This window comes from Grammomys surdaster, unplaced genomic scaffold (assembly GCF_004785775.1).
Source record: "Grammomys surdaster isolate TR1022 unplaced genomic scaffold, NIH_TR_1.0 125614, whole genome shotgun sequence".
NCBI lineage: Eukaryota > Metazoa > Chordata > Mammalia > Rodentia > Muridae > Grammomys > Grammomys surdaster.
The window spans coordinates 2,190,759-2,216,483 of record NW_021620456.1 but is presented as its reverse complement, the minus strand read 5'-3'; the positions used below and the strand labels follow the sequence as shown (position 1 = coordinate 2,216,483).

General features: G+C 43.0%; 1 protein-coding gene across 1 annotated transcript in view; it reads right to left on the bottom strand.

The window, feature by feature from the left end:
- Positions 1–25,725, bottom strand: part of LOC114638634 (receptor-type tyrosine-protein phosphatase gamma-like) — a gene marked incomplete at its 3' end in the record, with an annotated part of 540,119 nt that overhangs the window by 41,075 nt on the left and 473,319 nt on the right. The gene's annotated exons all lie outside the window — the stretch shown is intronic.

The following is a 25,725-nucleotide window of genomic DNA, read 5'->3' as shown; positions in this document are numbered from 1 at the left end:
GCAAATGGATCATACAGGACAGAGTACTGCCTGCAAAGGCGGTGCTTAGTCTAGAAATAGGAGGCCATGCAAAGGCCAATATAGGCTATCGTGCACACTCAGTTGCCTCCTTGGGTAGCTTTCCATACACACACAGGTCCTATCTCCTTTAAGAAACTTTCAAGGCAGGGCCTGAGTCTTGATTTTTTTTAAAAAGCACCTACTCTATTGCCAGTTTGCAGATGCTGTTGAATAACTCTCCACTGAGCAGATAAACGACTTCATATTACCAAGTCATAAAAGGATATTTACTTATTTTGCACTCGATGCAGTCATGCTGGTGAGAATATTTGGCACCTGATTACAGAATATCTGATGTAATCCAGACTAAAGTAAAATCAGTGATTGAGCACGTTGAGAAAAATAGGGCACTAGCCATGAGTTGGTAATTCTGTGGCAATTAATTCCTTGTCATGAGGGGCTTTTTCTGTTACCCTTTTTCTTCCAGCTGGGGTCCCACCAGGAGACAGAAACCACACCAGTAATTTGAATGTGGAAATTTTCATACAAAGAATTGCTAGCAAGTAAAAAGTAGTTAACTACTGAAAATGGGCGGGATGAGAGAGGGCCCTGAAGGAATGCATAGTTCGAGCAGGAAGGAGCTATTACCTCTGGAAGAAAAAGAGAAGCAACACAGGAGGAATTCAGTACACGAAGCAGCACCTTCCCCGAAGGCTGGGCTACTGAGCTTCAGAGATGGAAGAATCAGCCTACAGCAGGGAGGTGATCAGGAGCAAGCTGCTACTGCAGCACAGAAGTGGCCCTCAAGGGTCAAGAAGCTTGAGAGTTCGGCTGGCCAGAGGACATCTAGAGGAGTGGCCCATGGTGGAGAAATTTACCAGGAAGCACAGGCCACAGCAAACCCATAGGAAGGGCGCTTCGAAGCACCCATAAGACTCCTACCAGGGCACCCTACCTGACAGAGGGCAAAGAATCCTTCATAAGATCAGCTCCAGGTGGGTGGGTGGGTTGGTGACTGGAAGGAAACAGCTGCCAAATGACACACTGTACTCTGGAGTGCTTCAGTGAGAATGGAGAGATACCCACTGGCTCATCACCACCAGTCACTAACAACTCTATAAGGAAGTGATTACATTTTCCCTCCCTCAGAAGCATGAAAGAGAAGGAAAGAGATGCTAATCCTGGTGGCTCAAGGTGAATAAAAAATAATGAGCGAGTGACTGAATACATATATAAAAGGTGCTTTGTTGTTGTTGCACATTATTTTTGTATGGGAGGCACCCAAGTGTGTGTGTGTGCATGTGCATGCACAATCGAACAGCTGTACATGTGTGTGTTATCTTTAGAGGTCAGAAGATAACCCCTAGTGATCTTTCCTTGTGCCATGTCCAAGTTAATGTAGCTTCAGGATCCACCCATCAAGCAAGTGCTACCCTCAAAGCAAGCTTTTTCAGAGTGAGTTCCCACACGGATCTCAGTATCACTCAGCACTCACGACAGATCTGAGATTCTGAGCCTACCGACAATTCAGATGAAGACAGAAGCAATCTTGGGACGAGCCAGCTGTGGGAGTGAGACAGACACATTTCTACAGCTGCCCTCACATTTCTCTTTGTTCTCAGTCTTAACTGGAACGCCTTCAAGGCTTCTAATTTATAGGTAAGAAGACTATGGGTTAACGAAGAAAATCAAACTCCTAATGTCAAGAATAGCTTGACTTTGATAATTCCCAGGGAGGGTAATCAAGCACAGGCAGCTACTACTTCTCTCTTCAGTAAGGTTCTCGTGTTGATGTGAATGATTTGATTCATCATATGGAAACCAAATGATAGCTTATGAAGCAGACTGCATATAAGACAAACACCCAACGATTTTCAGACTTACAAAAGGATAAAGTTACAATGAAGCTTTGCTACAATGTTACATGAAATACACGACCTACCTTTTGTACTTTTCCCCATAATAGAAAGAGCAGTTTTGCCAAAGGCACTGTAAGGTAAGAGGTGGTATGGATCTGGGGGTATAGCTGAGAGGCAGACCACTTGCCTAGCAAGAAGAAGGCCCTGGGACTGCTACAAGAATCGGGGTGTGATTAAAAGAGTCAAAACAAAACCCAGGGTTAAGAGTAGAAGAGAATTATCCATGCTGTCTAGGAAAGGCAACATCTTGTGGCTAGACACTTGATGGAGGGTTCTCCCACTCTACCCTGCTTCTTTGGCTAGTTAGGAACAGGTCGGGACCTCCCTGCTTAGTCAGCGGAGATGTTCCATGATGTGCTATGGAATTCTGCAACCTAGATTCATGTAACACCAACAAAAACCACTGAGTGCCAGCCACCATGACACTACCCGGATCCTGCTGGGAGTCCATCGATTCCTTAAAGGCAAAACTATGTAATTTGCAAACATTCTTCCACATCATCTGCTTTCCAATTTTTCTATAGACAATAAAGTTTCCTCTAAAGATATTAAATAGGCTGAGAGTTTCTTATCTAAAATAGCTGAGGCCAGAAGTGTTTCAGATTACAAGTTTGTCTGGATTTTGGGAGACTCGGATATTTGTGATATGTTATCTTGGGGATAGGGGACCGATTTAAACATGAAACTCATCAATCACTCTTATATCCCCCCCTTTTTTAATTTGGAGAGAAATGAGGTTTATTTAACTCAGTTCTAGAGACTAAGAGCACGACACTGACAAGAGCTTCTCTAGAAAATGGGGGGAGGAAAGGAGAGAGGACAGGCATAGAGGATGGGGGAGCCAGGCTTGCTCTATTATCCTTTTGTGAGAACTAACTTGTTCATATTACACATAATTATTTTTGGGACAGAATCTCATTATGGAGCCCTGACTGGTCTGGAAGTCACCATGTAGATGAAGCTAGCCCAGAACTCACAGAGATCAGCCTGCCTCTCCTTCCCAACTGCTATGCTCAACGGCATAAACTATCACACTCAGCCCCTTCCCCTCTCCCCTTTTTTGAAACTGTCTCTTGTTATGTAGCCTAGGCTGGTGACACATTCCTGGTTTTCCTGCCTCTGTCTCCTAAGGATCCAGATGACAGGCATGTGCTGGCGTGTACTGTTTTATGTATATACATTAACTGGTTACTTTATGTTTCCAGTATGCCTCCATTTTCCCTGTCATGTGAGGTCAGATATGGGGTTTTCGTCTTCCTGGCATGCTTGGCTTACGCAGTTTGGATCTGGGTTATTTTATATATTTGTGTTCACATAGAGGACATAGATGCTATAGGTAAAGAATCAGATTTGTTAGTGTCACCATAAATAAAACAGGCATTAAGATAATTGATGGAAAACAGAGAATAATACTCCCCAAGTTCCTGAACTTTTCTTCAGAAACTAGCCCTGTCATAATCGCCACACTGCAGCAAGAGACTCCACCTGCCACATTCATTACTGGATCAGGTGAATCTGAGGGAAGACTAAGAGATCCAAGGTGATCTACATACCCGAGGCCACCTGTCACCGGGTAACTGACTGGCTCTGGCATCCAGGGTCACACATGCTGGCTCTGTGTCGCCTCCAGAGCTGTGGGACTTGTTAAAGTATCAATGCAAGAATGTCACTTCTCACTCTAACTCTCTACTCCCTGTGGCCTCCAGCCTCAACTTAGACTAGCTTCTCACCTACCCAGAGGCAACATCTACAGTTTCTTCCCCAAGGGGAAGCCTTCTTATCATTTTAAGTAAAAGCTGTTGGCAAGTCAACTAGTATACATCTAGGGAAGTAAAAATGAAACAGGCTTTCTATGCTAAACCTGTATGAAGAGTCCTCCATCTTCCACAGAGTGGCTTAGAGCTACTGATTTCAGTTGTCTGTACTAGATACTGTGTGGTTACAGAGCAGCAATCTTGAATTTTCATTGAGTTTTATCTGCTCAAATTATGTCAAAGCCTAATAAAAGTATGACAAAATGGGTCCAAATCATTCACTGGAATATTCATAAAGCTATTTGACCATGGTGGCTGGTACTCAGAAAACCTAATGAATTTCTCCCTTGACAATGGCTTTAGTTCCAGTCATAAACATCTATGGATAACTGTTCATCCCCCAAGATCATGCTGACCTACTAATAAAACATACAGCCATTCACAACTTCAAGATGACCTTGTTTCTTTAATTTAAATGTTTAAGTAATGAAGATTTCTTTATTATATAAGTAAAGCATGCTAACTTCAAAAAATTACAAAATATCAGTATGGAAAACTATGAAAAATAAAAATGTATTATTTAATTTTCCATAGAAAAACCTTGTCAATTTGTTTTAAAATCTACTTCTAGGTTGTTGTTGGTTTTCCTGTTTGTTTGTTTGTTTTTTAAGAAATTAACCTAGTATGATATGATAATTAGATAATAAGTCTTTTAGGCAAGGTCCTATAAAAATATCTTCAGAGCTCTGAGTTTTGACGTGGTCTGTCACATGTGACCTTATAGGTTTTACCAAGTCGAGGTTTCTCAACTCCCAGCAGCTTATGAAAAGGGTGAAGTGGATTCTACTCCTTACCAAAGCAATCATAGTAAATCAAGACATAGGCTCTTATCTTTGATCCAAAAGATCCAGTGAACATAGGCACTGACATCCCAATGGCTTCTTCACAGGCCCTCGTGAACACGGGGAACTTTATCATCATGTACCAAGCAAATGACTGCTTCAACACACAAGGAAAGCCCAGGTCATTGACAAGAGAAAAGCAATTTCCAGAGAAGTAGACCGAAAGCCCTTTTTACTATCTAAGAGGATTCTGGCTTCATTTTTTCTACTAGTGTTTTCTGGAATTTCTAAACCTGCAGGATGTCATCTCTAGATCTCACACTTGACTGACAAAACAAAGCAAAAGAAGAGAGTATACGCCAATCAAGGAAGCAGCTCTGAGGGGAAGATGCATACAACTGTGATCCTCAAACTCACCAGGACATTGCACCTGAGTCTGAGAGAGGTGACAAACAGCCTCATCACAATGTCTAGCTGTTATTTATAATTTAAAAAATCCTTACAGAGTTTTAAACAAACATTGCCACAGGAGCAGTTTGAGCTCCTGCAAGAAGGAAGACCTTCTTCTCTCATGGCTGAGAGCTGTGCTGTGGATGGCATGCATGCGTCCTATCTCAGAGGACAGCCCATCCCTGAGGACTTGAGATGGCTAAGCCGTACAACTTAGTAACCAGAAGCAGGCAAGGTCTGGCTCTGTTAGCACAGGTAGCCTGGGGGGGGGGGCATAGAACATTATTGGCTCTTTACTTTGGACTTCTTCTTCTCAAGGTAGAAGCTCTCATGTTGGCTTAGCTGTTCTAGAACTCTCTATGGAGACCAGGCTGACCTTGAAGTAACAGTGGCCTACATGTCTTTGCTCCTGGTGCTGAGATTAAAGCTGTGCTACACCATGCCAGTTTACAGTTTATATCCTGAAGTCGCCCAAAGGCCTACATGTTAAGAGCCCACAGGACGGTGCTATGGGAGGTGACAGAGCCTTGAGGAGGTGGGTGCTATGTGGGTATGCCTATGGCACTGGGGACAGAGCCTTGAGGAGGTGGGTGCCTCACAGCCATGATCATGTGACTGGAGATGTGCTCTGGAAGGAGAGAGCGTGACTCTGACCTCGATTCTTTTGGTTCCTGTAATGAATTGGGCAGTTGCTGTCTGCCATATACTCCTATGAGGATGAACCACTCCACAGGCTTCCCAAAGCATAGGCCAATCAATTACAGACCTGAGCCTCCAAAATTTTGAGCCCCAAGAAACCTTTAGTCTTCATAAGGTAATTATCTTGGGTGTTTAATTACAGCAGAGACGCTAACTGACTCAACTAATGACATTCAAGAGAATTTAAGGAGCTTGAATTATAAGTAGATGGCTGGACTGATACAGACTTTCATTCATGCCACAAACACATGAGAGGAGGGAGGGAGAGAACCAGGAGTGAGGAATGTTAGCTAGGGAGACTAGAAATCCCTGGTGGCTCTGGAGAATACGGAAGAATGCCTTTCACTCCTACAGCCCTCTGTTACAAGGCCTGGGATTGCAGTGGTCTCCTGCTTTTACTGTCTCCCACTGGACATCAACTTGGCAAGCCGGAGAAAGAACATGGCTAGTGGATCATTAGGCTGAACAAGCAAAATGACTTGAGAGTAATATGCAGGATTGGTAGCGGGACATATGGGCCAAATATTACAACCTCTTCTCTGGCTAAAATTTGCCTCTGATAATGGAGAATCAATGGAATATCCAAAATAAACCTGATATTCTAGAACTCAGACTTAACATTAACATGCTAAACAATTGAGGTCGGGGGGGGGGACCATTGATTCTGTTTTTATTTATGACTTTATTGCAATAGGATTCTATACCAAGGGTGAGAGGAAACTGGATTCGAAGAATGAACAAGTCTGTAGAATGTAGATTTGCTTACCATGTCCCATCTTCCTGAGCAAGTACATCAAAATTCTATGCGTAGCTGAGAAGCAGTGCAGCTCCTGGGGCATGAGGTTTCCAGGCTGCACTTTTGTTTCACCCTGGACTCCATCTCAGCCTGTGTGCTTGAGTTCTCTGTGTCATGACAAAACAGACACAAATATCCAGCCACCTGGCTCAAGCCTGCTTTATTCTCCACTTGCCACAAGATGGCAAGAGGATGAAAAGAAGGGGGCCGGCAGGAGATGACTGCAGGGGCTTGAAATTGCCTCATTGGAATCAAAAAGATGGAAGAAACTATTGTACATTCCATTCTCGGGCTGGCCCTTCCAGACACACCTGTGACTAGAGCAAAGGAAGGGAGCTAGATGCCAAGAAAGAGAAGGGAGGACAAGAGGAAAGGAGGGGAGGGGAGAGAAAGGAAGGGCAGGGTAAAAAACTGCCTGCTGTGGTGCCTCAGACTTCTTCGTCAATCGTAGGACTTGGGAAGCAGAGGCAGCTCATTTACGGTAGTTCTAGGTCAGACTGGAAAAGCAAAGTGAAGAGCTGAAGAGATGGCTCAGTAGTTAACAGCATACATTACTCTCTGAGAGGACCTGAGTTAGGGCCCTAGCACCAATGTAGTATCTCACAACCATCTGGAACTCCTATTCCTGGATATCAGATGTTCTCTTTTGGCCTCAGTGGCTCTCATGTTGTGTATGCACACACATATGGGCAAAACACTCACATACATAGCATTTATAAGGCTAAAAAATGGAGAAGGGGGGCTAGAGTATAGGACTAGGATGTGCAGTGCTTGTTTATTCACCTTATTTTTTCCTCCTTTCAGCAACTCCATTGGGAGAAGTCTATCTTGACTTGAGGAAGGGAAGGCAGGACTTTAGTTGATGCGAAAGTGATGTGCATGTGGTCAGGGCCGAGTGTGCCAGCATTTCAGGAGGAGTTTAATTTACTAGGTGTGTGCTCAGAGCAAGGCAGAGGAGAGGCTTCCTCATGTACAGGGAGAGTCGCAGCATGCCACAGGAAGATCATAGCCTCGAGGCTGACTGTTCAATAACTGAGAACACAAAATAAAGGAAGGCTGCCAAGAAACAGGATTTATGAGGAAATGTCTGTTTTTAAAAGTGACTTTACAGGAGCAAATATCATGGTGTGCAGAACAGCAGAGTCCTACAAAAGGTTGTGCAGGCGGTGTGACCCAGAAGCCTGTGGGTTTCTTTGCTGATTTGAGAAAAATGAGGGAAAGGGTCACTGAACAGTCTAGGGCATTAACCAGAGTAAAAGATATCTTCCTGGAACTTGCTGTAACACGTTCATCCACTTGGATGATGGCTTGAGAAACTACTGGTTCATGCCGTGGGATGCAAGCAGCTCTCATATTTGTATACAGTATGCTGTGCATTTCCTTCATAACCCTCCTCAGCATAATCAGTGCTGCACTGGAGCCCCTGTCCGCAGGCCGCCCCAAGGGGCACTGGTAGAAGACAGCGATAACCCACTCTGTAGATTTCCTGAAAGTGAAGATTTCCTCAAAATGAGTATCAGAAGCTGCCACTTGACAGAGGTTATTCTTGGGCTGGGGTAATCTTTAGTAGTAGAAAGTGTGATCAGAAAGACTCACATGTGGGTCCCAGTACAAGAGAAAGAAAAAGAAGGAGGAAGACGAGGAGAAGGAGGCGGGGGAAAGAAGAGAAGGAAGAAGAAGAGGAAGAAGAGAAGCAACAGACAAAGAATTCTATTAGGTTTTATTTCTTCTACACTTAATTTTTATTTCTAGAAAGCAGTTATAATGTTGTAAAACATTTTATATATATATATATATATATATATATATATATATATATATATGCACCTGACCAGTAACTGAAAATGAGAAAAATGGTAGACTACTATTGGTCCCTTGGCATTAGACAATGGAGGATGAGCTTCTATCTTGCTTGAAAGACAAAACAAAACACTTCAGAATAAACAATCAAAAGCAGGGGAGCTTAGGAACAAATACATTTTAAGTGGACAAGGGGGAAAAAAATCAATGAATATGTGAGTCAGTATCCACCCCTGATGACTCCTTCAAGAAAAGAGATGGCCCAGTGTGTGGCCTACCCTTTCAGAAGATAGTTTTGAACAATGACAATGTTCTCTGTGGAGAAAAATGGTTTGTGCACTTGCTGGGAAAACAGACTCATTTCGGGATAGTGGTAGCAGTAAAGACAGAGCATTTTTAAGTAGTTCATTCTCTTAGGTGATGTGGATCCACTGGGAGGGAACACTTACGATAGGAAAGAATCCACCTGCAAGGATGGTTCGAAGCCAGACTAAAACATCTGCATTTCATTCACAGAACCCTGATGAGCAACTGCCACCTTCTAGATGAGGACATGATACATACTACTAGCATAGACAGAGCAGTGGGCTCAGAGCCTGCATCTTACTTGACCATTTCAGACACCTGAACTATGACAAAGAGTGAGACAGCAACAACTTATAAGAAGCCTCAAGCTCAGAGTTCATGGTTAAATTAAACACAGCAAAACCCACTAATATGATTGTAAAACTAGTTGAAGAAGTAATCAAATTCTTCTTTGGCCCTGATTCTATATGCAAATGATGCACTAATGAACTGTGATTTTTTTTTAAAGACAGTCTTATCACATAACTGTGGTTAATCTGGAATTCATTGATGTCATTGAAGTCACAAGATCTACCTGCCTCTGCCTCCCAAGTACTGGAATTAAAGATGTACATCACATTGGTGGACCATGAGATATTTCTACACAGTAATGGTTGGGCAAGGTATAAACAGAAATCCCGTATACCTATCTTGAACTAAGTTTGGAACCTTGGCTAGTTGCAGGAACTGCTGGGAAAGCATGAAACGTTTGCATTTTTTTTCCCATGAAGGTGATTTTTCAACATAAATCAGGGCCAGAGCTGAAGGAGTAAGCATGATGGTGTCCTCCCGTGTGTCCACGGCTCAGCCTCATGAGTGGTTCTTTCTCTCCCTCTTACAGGCAAAAGTTCTCAACTCCACAAGCAAGTAAATGTTTTCCCATGTTTATCTCTCTAATAAGAAGGAGTCTCCTCAAAAAACCTCTTAACAGGTTCCCTTGGTATTTTTCTGTACCACTTTAATTATAGCAAACATTTAACCAGGGCAGAAAAATTTAGCAGAGAGATCGGAAAAAAAGCAACAATGAAAAAGGAACTCCCCTCCCCCGCAATCTCCAAAGAGGTGCCGCACTTGAACTAGCATAGAAACAGCCCATCTGTCCACAGCTCTCTGCAAAGCGTGCACCACTGAAATGCTTTCCATTATTCATCCCATAATAACTTCCCTAGTATTTACTCCATGCCTAAAATGCCCATCCATTTAGCCAAATCTGCTAAAAACTAATGATATGAGAACTTAAGGACACAGATTTTGTAGCAAGAACTCCCATGTTCCTCTCATGTCACATTCCTGACAGGAGAGCAGAGAGCCTCCCAGGCAAGTCCACGATGTGTCAGGATCCACTCTCTTGATAGATGCAGTACTAGATCCAGGCGAGGAAGGAAGCTGTCACTGTTGTTTGTTCTAGGGACACCAGACAGGGGAAGAGACAGCAATACCAGCAGAGGGCTGGGTGTTCACTCAGTGGGGAGGAAATTGCAGAGGTAGAAAGGAGGCTCCCATTTCCTTGTTTGAAATCACATTATCTTCAAAGGACAAAAGCATCCTCAGATGAAGGGAACAGAAATAAACACCCAACTCCTTGCCACACAAGGGATGGGGTGGGGGGGAGCCTGCAACAAGCCCTTTCAAATCGTCACATACAAAAACATGTATCACGGGAGTGCAAACATTTGCTATGCACCCCACAGACTAAACAGCTATGGTGACCACTTACTGGCCACATGAATTAAAAGCTGGATGTCAGCTTCCTCATCTAAATTGAAGCCTCTAAATGGTATATCTCCTTTATTTATGCTTGCTTCAGTCTTTTGACGTCCCATCCTTGATGGAGACCTGGTAAGGCAAACATGCATAGAGACCCTAATTGCTATGTTTGCCTACGACATTAACATTTTCATCAGTGATTGCATTAACTGATAATGTGACTCAGGCCATCAAAAGTCTCCAGGAAGCATCGTATCAACGGCTACTTCGTATTCCAAGTTCAGGATTGGCCTAACTTCTCAAATAGGTTCTAGCATGTTGGGCATTGGAGTGTTATCCCAAGTTGCTAGTCTGACACATGTTCACAAACCGCCCCCCCCCTCACATACACCTACCCTCCCTCATCCCTGCCTCTTGATAGCTGGAATTACAGGTACATAACCCTAGACCCAACTGAGGCTTCAATTATTTTTATATGGTTAATTTTTAGTCTTACTATAAAATATCGTTTTGAAGGATTATTTTTAAAATGCAGAGAGGGTATGCTTCAGTTAGTCTGTGTGGGAAAGCAGACATAGATGCTTCTGAGAGTCCTGAGTGAATGCAGCCTTGGAGTCCAGGGCTCCACTCTGAATCACGTGTTCAGGCAAACCCTCCATACAGACGCAGACCCCAGAAAAGAGGCCAGTACGGTTCCACTGAGAACATTCCTCCTTCTTGTCAGAACTTGTGTAACATTTACTTATTTCCTGTGCATGCTCATTCATGATGTGGATGTGTGTCAGAGGACAGTCTGTGGGAGGTGGTTCTCTCCTTCCCATGTGGGTCCAGAGCGTATAACTCATGCCTCCACCAGCTGTGCCATCTCACTGGCCCAGGAGTTTTCTTATGTGCAGGGACTGTCAGAGCAGATTGGAGAAGGAGCTGCATGTGTAGCTACATGGTGCAGGGGGCATCACTGAAAAGCCGCCATGATGGATTCTGCTCAGCTAGTGATACATACGGAGATCTGCATGCACGCCCCCATCGCTACAGTGCCAGCACATCCTTTGGCTGTGAGCTTTCCAGTTTGATTTCTATCACTTCAAGCATGAAAAGCTAGGTCCTACGAAAGTCTGCTGTCTTCCTGAGATTAAGTACAAAACACTTATCATATATACTAGAAAATCCTCTGACCCTGTCTCAGGAAAAACACAAGAGAAAGCCAATAGCTGGAGAAAACCCAGGTTTCCTGGAAAGCAGAGACAGAAACAGGGATCATGCTGACAGGTCCGGGGGCTGGATCCAACTCTGTGATGTCAGGCGTGTCGATGGATGTCTGGCCCTTCCCCCAAGGCTTATTAAAAGCTAGGTGAGCATGAAAACTCTTAAAGCCAAGGAAGAGAGCAGAAGATACTCAGAATGACTACTCATCTACTTAAGTATCAAATAATATAATGTAGCTAAAAGCACTTAGTAAAATTTCAAGGATTATAGAAAAGCAGAGTGATGCTACATATTTTGCAAGGCCTTTTTAACAATTAGTTCAGTGATTTCTCAAAAGCAAAGGGGCGGTGACCTTAATCTGAGGCAGTGACCACTCAGGACTGGCCAAGGGGGTGCCAGTTATTATTATTCAGAGGGACTGTATTTTGCTTTAATACAGTTTACAAACATTCCACTAAAAGTACTTTTGAAAATCCCAAACGCCACCTCACCTAAAACAGATGCTGTCACCTAATGTTTTGGCTACGCTTCTCACCTCACAAAAACATTCCTTCAACACGAACTGTGTACCTTGCAGTAGAAAACTGAACGAGGGCTCACGAGTAAAATCATCACACTGTCTATGCTACACACGTCTGATCTAGCCAACCTGTCTGAGAGCAGAAAAAACAGAGTAGAAGAACAGAAATTGCATACATGACATCTTTTAGAAAGTCAAATTTCTAGCTTTTATGGCCTCTGATAGTTCGTCTACACGTATCTATTCTATATATGAAAGTTATTCTCACGGGTATTTAATACACACACTACAGTGTATTTAACCACGGAACTACTGGGATTTCTGAAGCTCTATTTTTAAAGCACGTAAGAGTGGCATTTTCTTCCTACCAGGGAAACTGTCATAAGGCTGCTTTCTGACAGATTCCAATATGTCCCAGCATTTTCTAATTTGGGTGAAGGTGGAAGAAACATCTTCTTCTGCCCTAAAAAGAAAAGGTGTGTCAGGATGTACTGTGACTCACTGTACATTCAGAACAACAGTCCTCTAAAACCCACAAGTGCTGCTGTGTGCCGCTTTGGTTTGTATTTGCTGGACTGGACACAGGTCTGGAGTTACATCGCCTTTGGCAGAACATCCTGAACTACATTTGATGGGAGGCATAGTCTCCCTCGTCAGCCAGAAGATTGCACGAGTAAGATCTAAGGGAACTGCACAAGCCGTCCTGTACCAAGCCTATTTTATAGCATTAGATTTTTACGACCGATGTCTCCTTTATAACACAAGTGACAGGAGGCAATCACTTACAAAGAGGCTCAGGGTTTGCCCTTCACTTAAGTGTATTATGATAGGGAAGTTGGCTAACGGCTTCTTTGTTGTCTCTAGTAGTGAGTTTCTAACGGTGTCATCTTAAGTGAGTCCAGCCCATAATTTCACTTTTAAGGTGGTTAGTTTTTTGCCTTGTGCTTTTAAGATAAGCTGCTAAAATATATATTTTAAAATTCTCGTGTGTTACTATAAGTGGAATAGGAATTGAAGGCCTTGGGAATTGTAAATTGTAATTGAGTACAATATGGCTGGTATAAAGGGCAGTGCAGACAGGGGCCGGCCACCTAATTTGTTCTTTTGTTCAGATAATTGTAATTGTGCTTCTGCTTGGTCATCAACCTGGTCTCAGACACAAGGGGTTTGAGATAACATGTTACTGTGAGTGGGGACAGTAATTTTTACATAGGAAACCTACAGATTATCTTGTACGAATACACTAATTCAATCCATGGGTTCACAAGGTTTATGAGACAGGCTCAGGATTAACTTATACAATGGGAAGCGGCCGGGTTGTATCCGAAGATAAAACAAGGACAGCACACGAACTGACCACCTCTATCCTCTCTGCCAAGCTCGCCAAAAAGAGCTCGCCAAAAAGAAAACCACGGCCTCCAGAAGGTAAGAAGTTCATTCGATACAGCCATATGGTACACGCAGACAGAGAAACATATGTTTATAGGAGTGGACATCCAATGAGGAAAGTGCAAGAAGTGAGTTTGGATAAATTAGAAGTTCTAATAACAATAAGGGCACTTCAACAAGCCCGGCTGGGAGCCTTGCTCTTCAAGCCACGCCCCTTGTTAGAGAAGTGCCGAGCCCCTACTCCTGGCGTGCTGACCGATATTCCCTACTCCAAAAGTGCTATTTTAAGAAGTTGCTTCAAATACAGGCTCCAAGAGCCTGAAACTAATTTTCTGTCTCCTGAATAAGAACATAAAATTCCTTCCAATCTTGGTAACAGAAAGAGACTGTTTTTCCCAAGGCTCCAGCCGCCACCATCTCACCACTTCAATGCACTGCCCCTGCCTCTCTGCAGAGGGCGCACTCACCCAAGCTTGCTTAAAATGCACACTGACAAAGACCAGACTTAGTGGCCTTTGAGGCTCTCAGAGACTCCAGCAATGCCAGGATCGCCTCCAGCGTTTGTGGTTTTACACACACCCGGGAGACCTAGAGTTTTGCTGAGAGGTCATCAATGAGCTGAAGCCTTTGAGATACAATTCCACAACGCTCAGTTTGTACTTCCCTTTTAGCTGACCTCAGCTCACTCAATCCTGTTTTCTTCAGGAAAGTGTCTCCTGATCCTGAGCTGGGCCTGATGACATCACAGGCTCTCAAAACACTCTTTCCTTCCAAGAACTTATTAAGGTTTAATATAGGACCACTGTTACGTTTACTTATTTATCTTCGTATGTATGTATGTATGTATGTATGTATGTGCACATATTCACCTGTGTACCAGTGCATATATATGCACATGCCGATGTGATACATGTGGAGGGCAGAGGTCAACTTTCAGTGGACAATGTAGTCACTGGGGTCACTGGTTCCTTACCTATTGCTCACCTTGCTTTTTAAGATGCGGTGGCCTGAAGCCCTTCAAATTGACTAGGCTTGCTGTCCAACAAACCCAAGTGATTTGCCTTTCACTGTCTCCAGAGCTCTGGGATGACACGTGTGAGCTCCTGGGCCCCAGGTTTTCACCCAGATTCAGGAACTGAACCCTGGTCCTCGTGCTTGTACAAACTACTTCACTAACTGAGCTTCTTCCTGGCCCCCATTACCACATTTATTTTATCAGTATGCATTCTCTAGCAGACTTGGATGGCCACAGAGAGTACAGCACAAAGTTATAGGCAATGATGTCCTTGCCAGAGCAGAATCAGGGACTCACAGACGTACACTCTTGGACTCAAGAAATATTGGCTGGTTGGATACCAAAGGAGGTTCAATTATGCTCCATACTTGAAAAAGAAGGACAACACAGAATCTTCTGAATTGGTGTGAATCAATTACTTGGTGCATCCCCAGTGAGGCCACAGCACATACATCTCCTGCTAGGCACTCTTTTTCCACCTCACTGTAGGCCACACAGAAGGCACGTGTCCTCCAGCAACAGCTCTGTGCAACAGGGTCCCCTCTGACATCACGGCTGCTGACAAACAACTGTGGATGGTGAGTCATGCTCTCGCTCTGCTGTATGACCCACGTGCTTTTAAATGAAGCTTTACACCAAGGATGTAATTGAAGGCACAGCTCTCTGCTGGGTATCTGGCCTAATACTTCATGTTTGCTTGACAGGAAAACACTGTAACAGCTCATTGTATACAAAGCCAGGGATGACTGCATTAAGCTACGGAGATTAAGACACCCAGGTTAGAGTATTTTGCTTGGCCTGTGGCAGGTCCTAGCCTTTCTTCTGTGACAATGTCCCAAAAGTCCTCTTGTGAGAAGAATGTCACTGAACACATGCAGATCCATTTCTGTATCTCCCAAGAAGACACTGCTAAAGCAGTGGAGAGTCCTGTTTGCTACATGCAATCACCTCCGAGAGACTCCCACATCGAATTCTTCTCAGCCTGCTGCAGAAATAAATTCCCAGCACCTGGGTGGCCCTGGTGAGGACACGGGCTAGGAACCTTAGCTTTAGGCAATAACCTCTTCAGCCTGTGCCACAGGTGCCTGGGACATCCCAGCATCCTCCACTGAAGCAACAGGACTATCTGGCCAAATCCAACAAAGCTAAGTAATTACTAGCCTTGGTGTGGTCCCATAGGCAGCCGACTGAAGTCAAGTGCACATTCATAGAAAGCCAAGCAAGCTCTGGTGAGGTCGCATAGGCAGCTAACTAAACTCAAATGCAGGCCCACAGAAAGCTAAGCAAACTGCAGCCTTATCACCAATGGCATTTGAGGAGCAAGAACTGGCTGGAGGCGTTCATAAATGGAAGATCCCTCGTCCCCCTAGTTGGTTAACTACCTTAGGTACTGAGTAGGATCACCAGGATGCTCAGCCTAAGGTGGAGTGAGAACCTTGGTTGGGGCGTCAGCCCTACACATACAAAGCATGGCAGGCAGAAGGGGGGCGGGTAAATCAAAGGATGCTAAGATAGAGACTAATTCTGAGACTCAGACAAGACCAAGTGTCTGCAGAGTAAGAAAGACCTGGGTCAGACCTGAGCATCATCCAGTTTTCAGGCCTGAGCAACATCACTGATATCTCTGTTTCTTGGCAGGGAGGGGAAAGAGTTAAGTAGAAGTGGGGAAGTAAGAGGAAGAACAGGAGGAAGAAGGAGAGGAGGAGAAGGAGTAGAAGAGAAGTAGAAGAAGCTTGTCCTTCTGTCTGCATTTGATACTGCCTGGGATCCAAGAAGTGGGAAGTGTCGCTCACTTACTCTTTACTTATTAACTTATTCTAAGGATGTAGGAGAAGACTTACTCACACTTCCCCCCTTTCCTCCTCTCTCCCATGTCTCTTCTCTTCCCCTTCTCCCAGTTCTCTTCACAGCTCCTATATCCATTCCATTGTGGAACAGGGTTACTCAAAGAATAAATAAATGCAGCCCTTTCCTCTGCAGTTGCCTCTGGATTTCAGGGCCACATGCAAGCCTGAGGTGAGAAGGCCTTGCCCTGGCCCCAGTGTAATGCAGACTCAAGACCAAGACCCCAGTCTTCACACTTGTTTGGGGCCAATGGGACAAATGGAACTTGCCCTGACTGCCTGCATATCATGAACAAGAGAAGAGCAGACAGATTGGTGTGAACTCCTGTGCCCTATCCTGGCCCCTATTCTGCCTTAGAACTGCAAGTGACTCTCCTCCGGTCTGACTTGGCTCTAGCTCAGAGCAAGCAGAAGGTCACACACTGACAAGGGCACTAACTAACTGCAGGTCAAAATGAAAAGAAAACCCAATCTAGAGGGTGGTATTCTTAGGAGACCTGGGGAGGCATAGGGGTGATTCCACTTTCTTCTGAGATTAGAAGGTCATGAGCATCTCAAGACTTGAGAATATGTTAAGAAAACTGTAACCCCAAAACGAAGGACTAGAAGAGATTGGGGGTCAAGGGTAATCAAAGAACCCCAAGAGAGGCCATTTGACAGGCCAAGGCCAGCAGTTTTCAACCTGTATTACACTTTGAAATTATGCAAGAAACTAATAAATACAGCCATGCTCAAGCCATGCCTCTTGGTGACTATCGGCCACTGAAACCATCTAAAGATGACAAAAATCCATATTTACCATGTCTATGAAGTGTGGGGTTTACCTATACTTTGTGAAGTACCCTATATTTTCAATCATCTCTGGCTCATATATCACATATAATACAACAGAAGTTCTGCAAAGATAGCTGTCATACTCAACTCAGGGAATAATGAAAAAAACAAGGCTTCATGTTCATGACAGATGTGACTTTGATATTTTTCAGGATTAGATCTGAGGGCGGATTGAATGCACAGTTGGTTCAGATGCAACACAGGCTAACATGGAGAGCCAGCTCTGCATCTCAATCCTGGGATGGGATTCCAGCATCACTGTCATTCAGAATCTGTTCAGTGAACCCAGCATGCAGCCACTGTTGAGGACAACTGTTCTCCACACCATCAGTCCAAGGAACTTAGAGGAAGAGAAGATCAGGAGACATATTCTGTAGCAGTGCCTTTCTCTCACACAAAACAAGCCCACGTCTCTCCCACTGCACATGATAGGTGCTGCTACTTTACACTGTAGTGATATCTGATAGTTCCTAAAGACCTACTATGTTTTAGCATAAGTCCAGTTTTGTTCTGTAAGCTCTAATATAAACTTTAAAGCGACTTTCCAAAGTTGAATTGTCATCATCAGCCCTATTTTCAAGACTAGGACATTAAAATAAAAAGAGGCGAGGTGGAGTTTCTAGAACTTATAGCTAGTAACTGCCAGGACTAGGATTTAATTGAGCAATATAGATCTTCACCAAATTGATTTTTTTTTTTTTTTTTGGTTTTTCGAGACAGGGTTTCTCTGTGTAGCCCTGGGTGTCCTGGAACTCACTCTGTAGACCAGGCTGGCCTCGAACTCAGAAAACCACCTGCCTCTGCCTCCAAGTGCTGGGATTAAAGGCATGCGCCACCACCACCCGGCCATCAAATTGATTCTTAACTCTAATTTTACCTCAGTGCCTCTGGGATTGAGAGTATCAGCAGCAATGCACACAGGGCATCCATGATAACAGGGACCATGTTTTACCCAATTCTTTAATATCCATACTGATTACTGTACATGGCACACCATAAGTGACCTTACAATTCTGCAAAGGGAGTAAGTTAAGGCAAGAGAAGGGACACACACAGTGTATGTGTCAGTTCTGAAGGGAGCCACAGTTCCAACGCCCACCTTGTACCTGGATCCACACTTCCCAGGGCTCACTCCTTACTGCTGCATTGCCTATGACCAACTATCTCACAGAAGAGGATGTATTACATCTCATACTGATAAGGCCACAGAGCAAATCTGTTTTTTATGTTCTTGACTCCGGGGGAAAACTCACTCCTAAGAAATAAGGAATCCCTTGGGCATGGAAGAAAGCTGATCGGGACTTTTGACTTCTAACGGTCCTCCCCAACATGCTAGCATCTGTGTCCAGAGCACTGTGTTCCTTGTCTCTATAGTCAAATGCATGATTTAGTTTAATAACTACTTATTTCACTACCTAAAGCGTACTGATTAGCCCCTCTTTACAGTAGTAAGAGAGACATGCAGATGCTCCTTGAGGAAATTTGAATTTGGTTAACTCCTCTTGAATTACGAGTTACAGCACCAATAACAACTCCTTAAGACCTTGACTCGCAGCCAAAGCATTCAGAGGAGAGGCATCTGCCAAATTCAAGCAGGCTGGGAGGATACACTGTGGTGATGAGCTGAGGTAATGGGTCTCCTTGACTGTTTGAGTTCTCAGTGTTAACTTCAGAAAGTAACCGTCTAATCTGTCCCCTGTCACTTGAATACTTCACCTCTGCTCATTAAGAATTATCATCATCAAAAATATTATTTATTTTCAACCTTATTATTTGCTTTTATAACATGCAATCATTTTGTTCTACTGCCCCGCATACTAGAAATAAATATTAGATACAAAACTGTTATTATTTTGAGAGGTGAAAGACTTCTCCATAGTCATTTTATACACAATCGCATTTGAAATTTATAACAAATCAATCTGAAAGTGATGTTTCCATTGTGTAGATAAAAGAATTGAAGGCCATACCCATTATAGGAATATGAGAGTAAATGAAAACTTAGACTTTTGGCACAATATCTTATTTCAAATCTTAGACACTGATTTCATAATCAAAAGAGCTCTTAGCCATTGGAAAGTTTCTGGACTTAGGATTATCTTAGTGGGGGAGTTCAGAGCAACATACGGGATGCTTGGTGGAAGGAGCAGAGCTCAGACATGTCACCAACTGCTACTGTTAATAGCATTATACATAGTGAATAATACCGAAAGTCTCTTTTCAAAAGGCTTAGGGTTTTGTCTGTCAGATCTGATTAGTGGAACAAAGACATGTTTTACCTTTAGAAAAACAGAGTGACCTTTTCGGGGAAAAAGGCCTTTAAAATTAGAAATAATTCACAGACAACCCATAGGTTCATTAGAGGGTTTCAGAGATGCTAGGCTGGTGGAGTTACAACTCACAACACTGAGGAGGGCCTCAGCAAGATGCATCAATGAGTCCCCAGATATGAATGATCAGATGCTTGGATTCAAATCTTGCTTCAGATGAAAATACTGCACTATTAAGACATGGGTCAAGCCAACTACAGGAGTGATCCTTACTAAAACCCACTTATGGTCACATATGGGATCTTTGTTATAACCAAAGGATTAAGGCTAGAAAAATACTAAAGAAATGGATTGTCAATGTCTAATTGATACAGAAACCAAACCACCTTTTCAATTGCAGATTTATTCACAATATTGGGTGCTTAATAGGTTCTTACAATGCTAAGGATTGAAAGTGGGCCTGGTTCATGTTAAACTCCCAGCAGACTCTGTGCTACATACACCTCAAGTCTTCACTATTGTATCCCCGTGCTATATACAACTATCTAGGAATTTGTGTATATGCACAAATATCATGTAACTTCTTCCAAGAACACATGAGCTAAGAAAAGGAGAGTCCAATCTGGAATGTCAATGCACAGCTATGTGTTACAGGACTCACCAAACTCAAAACAGGGGGGGTGGGGGTGGGGGAGATTTAATGCTAGACATTTTCTGAACAGACACCTGTACTAATAACAAAGAAATAATGGGAACTCTAAATATCATGCTTATTACACTGTCACATTGAGATGCTTTATCCCATGGCAGGCTAAACACCTGGAAGAATTTTTAAGATGGAAGTTCTCCCTACAGACTATCTCCTAAGAGCTCACAAACAAGAGGTGAATCTTGAAAAACATCACAGCTGGCAAATCACCGTGGCCAAGATCAAGGGTTACAGAAAGAGGAAAGATAGAAACAATCACACGCACACAGAAAGGCTCACACTGTGCTGTGGACTGGTATGGTTTATGCTCAAAAAGTGCACAGGCAGGAAGCTTGGTCCCTATGTAACTGCACAAACGTGTAAGAGGTGGAGTGTAGCAGGAGATCACTGAGTGTGATCATGTTCACGAAGAGGGATAGATGCTAGTATCACAGGAGTAGGAGAGTTTCCACGGGAATGAATGTTTATTAAAAAAAAAAAAAAAAAGTTGGCTTCTTCTCACTCTGGGACCACTTTAGTTTCTTCCTCTGACCATCGGATGCCATTTGCCACAACAGGCCAGATCAGGGACACTCCTGCCCAAGACAGGATACCCCACCATACTTGGATCGTGCAGCCAGTAGAATCATCAGGCAAAGGAACTCCTTTCTTTGTATGTTCCCCACTGGCAGGTATTTGGCATCACAGAACAGACTAAGACAACTGGATAATATTACTGAAGCATTATTCAGCAAAGCTAAGTCATAGACTCAATCTACATGCCTCAAAACAGAACGGGCAAGGAAAATGTGGCTTATATGTACAATTGAACCATTTATGTCTGTAAAGAAAAACAAAGTTACATCATTTCCAGGAAGGGAGACACAACTGGAGACGACCATACGGAGCAAACCAAAGCAGCCTCCAAAGACAAACATGCTTTTTTCACTTGTAGTTCCTGGATTTCATGTAGTCGCACAGAATCACGTGTGTATGGATTAACGAAGACAGTCTAGGGTGACAAAGTGGATTCATAGGAGTGGGAGGGAGAAAAGGACTAGCAGGAACAGAGAAGCAGGTGGGACTATGCTCAACATTTTTTTTATTGTCAAAAAATTAAAAAGTCTCCCTTGCTTATTATCATATTATGTAAAAGAATGTAGTTGAATGGATTGCTACAAAACTAGAAAAGATCTGTGCAAACTAGTCTATCTTAAACTATAATAACCCATGCAGTGTTGCTGACATCTGTTTTGGGAAAGCAGATCAGAGGGACACCAAGAGACTGACATTACCCAGAGCAGAATGAAATGAAAGCCTTGGACTATGGCTGGGAATCAGAGAACCAGATACCTGGTCTCCAGAGAAAACAGAGTACTATAAATGAAGACTCTAAGTACAAACCCAAGGAGAGCCTTGCATTTCTTCCTGGGCTGTGAGTGCTACACAACAGTGCAGCCAGAAGAGCCACGACCTACAGTTATACAGGGTTAATGATTCTGGTCAAACGCACAAAGGGTCAGGCAGTGAAGAAGGTATCCTTTGCTGCTATGGCCAGAGTCCTGGTGCTGTGGTCTGTGAAGGGCAACTCTCCTGTAACCCTCACAAGAGAGATGTTAATTTTCTACTGCTCACTCACTCATTCATCCACTCACTGTATGTGAGTGTGCAAGCGTTGGCATGTGTATATGTGTGGTCAGAGTGTCTTACTTCTTGAGGTAGGGTCTCTTGGTGACTATAATTGCTGCTGGTCTGGCTTTGCCACCTTGCACTGGGGATCCTCTGTTTCTCCTCAGGAGTGCTGGAAGTACAGGCAACCATCGTACCCACTCTGGCTTTACCTGGTTCTGAGATCTGCACTCTTATCTACAAGCATTCGAGATAAATGCTTTATCCACTGAGCCATTTCCAAACATACGTTATCTTCATTCATTGAGGTTTCAAATACTGCTTACTGATTTAAGTTCAAAGGAATCTGCACACACTTACCTCTATTTACTTTTCCCTATCTCTGTGAGTGTTCTATTAAATTGGTACTTGTTTCTAACACTGCTGCCTGAGAAGAAATACCCACAGGAGCTCTTAAGACAGCCATAATACTTAGAAATACAACAGAAACAAGGATCTTGCCTGTTAACTGCTTATACTTTATGTAAGAATCCCAGATACCCAAGATTATGTCAGCCAAAACTAGTCATGTTGAGCCTGAGATTGCTAATTATTCCAGAATTCCATCACTCATACCATGACATCATCAATCCTCCCTGCGCACCTCCTTGAGATTAAACATTACTGTTCTCAGTCACTTTGTAGAATTTCTCAACCTGAAGCCACATGAGTAATTTTGCCTCGTTTTGGGAACTCCCTTGTGCATTGAAGGATCGTTCCAACAGCCAGGATTTCTAACCAATAGATGCCACAGGATACCAATACTACCTCTGCCTCAGTTGCCACAAGTGAAGTTATCTTCAGACAGGACCTCATGTCCCCTGGGGAGCAAAATCCTTTATATACTCCCCACCTCCATTTCCCTTAAAAGACATTCCAGAGAGACCAATCTTGTTCAACCACACTACACATGCCATGTTTATGCAGAGCTTTAAAATGTCCTGTTTATGTAGAGCTTAAAAAAAAAAACAACTAAAGAAAATGGTAGCCATCAGAATCATAAGATAATGGTATGCCCACAGCGTATCAGAAAATTTAGGATCAAAGGCTTCAAGTCAGGACAAAAGAACCAGAACATAAGTTTCCAGAAAGCAACTATTTAGGTATTTGCAAAGTGAAGAGAGACCTTGAGCATTTATAGATCGTGATGATAATGGACTGATGGCAAACACATCTCTCTGTACCTCTGCAATGGAAACCCAACTTGATGATTTGGTTATTGACAAAGAACACTATCAGTGAAGACAGACTTCATTTGTAGAAATGTTGGCTCCACAATTGTTGCCTATGTAGTAGTATATATATTTATATTAATTATATTATATTAGCACTGTTCCCCAGTGGTAGCCAGCCAGTAGTATTTAATGATATAAAAAAGCAGCTTTTGAACTAGTTTATCTGAGGGAGGAAAGGGTGAGGAGTTGCCACTGGCCTCTAAGCTTGGGATGTAAAGTTATCCATGTGTGGGAATCTGAGCAATGAAGACACCCTACACAAGCATACTCCAGAGAGTAGCATCTAGAAAAAAAAACAATGGGATTCAGTCATAAAATTCAAGCTCCTGAGAGTTACAGGAGATAGTGGTCATTCACTCTCACTTCCAGAGAGCCAGGCCTGTCTTTCATTATTTTCCATCACTACTCAGTCACCATAGAGTGACTAGATCTCCAGCTCTAAGATGAGAAGGGTCTACGACATGTATCAGAACAAATGGTGACAGCAATGCCAAACTACCACTTAATGTGCAAAAGCAAAGTACTTGGTAACCGTCCTTGAAGTGCAATGATTTAATTAGGATAGATTTTCACATGGTCACATTCAAAGAACTCCAGTCTCTTAATTATGTAATGCTCTGCCAATAATTAAATAGTTTTCTGTAGCATCCACTCGGAGGGAATGGGAATCACGGCTATTTGAGACAGGCGATGTGCTGAAAACACCTGATAAGGCTATAAATTCCATGTTGTACATCCACAGATCGGCTCGAAAATTGCATCTGAATATTAAGAATGGCTCTAGCTTTCACTTAATGGTAAGTTCTATGAAATCAATTAGCTGTTAAAACAGCTTAATTGGAACACACACATTTTAATTTTTGTGTGTATATAGGAAAAAGTATTTTTAATCAACCCAAAACATGTTGAAATTATACTTGTAGGTAATGTAGTGAAAGATCTGAACTTATGACAGGATCAGAGCAAGGATGTGGAAAACGTGGTAGGCAGTAGTCAGAGGGCAGCAGTTCGCAAAGAGGACGGGAAGAATGCATGAGTTTAATGCGATCTTGCAGAAAAACAATCTAAAAGTGAAGTTCTTCAACACAAGTGCATGTTTTCAGAAATAAGAACAGTTCTTGGAAGTCAGTGAGGATGCTCAGCAAGCAGGCAGAGGTTCATGCTGCAAGCTTTGAGGGCCTGAGACTATGGCTTACACTGGAAGGAGAAAAATGCTTTCTGAAACTTGTCCTCTGACCTCAATACCCATCATGCACTTGTGCACACACATGTACACATACATACATACATACATACATACATACATACATACACACGCACACACACCACACATACACATCAGACAGACAGACAGACAAATAATGATGGGGGAAATTTTGGCAGCTGAGTACAATTACTGATTCATGCCCCTGCCTCCTACTTCACAGAACTGGTGGGGATGAAATTAGAGCTATCTATAACTATGATAAATAGTTTATTGTCAATAAACAAAAAGTAGAGAAAATTATTTGGGAATATATTTTTAAAAAATACCTATTTAGGTCACCACAAACAAAAGGCTGATTTATGCTTTAGTATTGATGGTTGGTTTAAAAGCGAGTGGAAGAAAAGAAAAACAGGGAGGCCAGTTCCAAAATCCACAACTGGAAACTGCATGGTCTTGAAATATTCACCACTATGAAATTATGCAAAAGATATAATTGCATTTTTCTCTTGACATTGTAACTACCCAACCTGTTTTGTCTCCTTTATCCTAAGGACAGAGTGACAGATGGTCACCCATGATATTATTGCTACTGATTCCATTGAGGGGAGTACACAGTGTTAGGTTCCCTTTGAAACTTTCATGGGGCCCAGCACAGGAAAGTTGTCTGATAACACTGTAGAGTGAAGGAGACAGCAGAATGAAATAAGAGAATGAAAGAAGGAGGGAGGAAAAAAATCTGAAGCAAATCTGAAGGAGAAAACAGAGACAAAATAACAGTGGGGGAAAAAAGCAAGGGAACTCCAGATACACGGAAACAGAAGCCAGCTATCAAGGGTCACAGCAAGACCTTCGGGCGCAGATAATGAAGAGACAGCAAGACAAGCCCGAGAGATTGCATAACAGCAATGGGACTCAACATATTCGCCATCTATTGTTAACAAACACAAAAAGCACTTTGAAAGGAAGTGTTTTACAAAATAACTCTCAGCCACAGATATATACATCCCATTCATCCTTGGTACTAAAATACTCCTTTGGGCTTCTGAATTCAATAGTCAAAATTTTAGAGACCTGATGGCAGACACAGATGCACAAATGCATCTTTGCTAATACTATGTTGTCGGGCATAGGTGAGAGAGGAGGTCCTTGGTCCCATGAAGGCTGGATGCCCCAGTGTGGGGGGAATTCGAGGGCAGGGAGGTGGGGGCACACCCTCATAGAAGCAGGAGGAGGGGGAATAGGATAAGGGGGTTTCTGGGTGGGTGGGGGAATGGGGATAATATCTGAAATATAAATAAAATATCCAATTAAAAAAACTAAACTAATACTATGTTATGTAATGTTATATGGCTCAGTGACTCCCAGATGGGAAACCATCAGCTGAAGTGAATCACAAGACAGGCATTCATGTTCTTTGCGGATCGTGCACGTCTGATATAACCAGTGTCTTTATGGGGGACACTAAGAGCTACCTGGACGATGCCTTTTTCCCAAACACAATTCATGGATAGTGTGCAAAACTTCAGAAGGGTTTCCT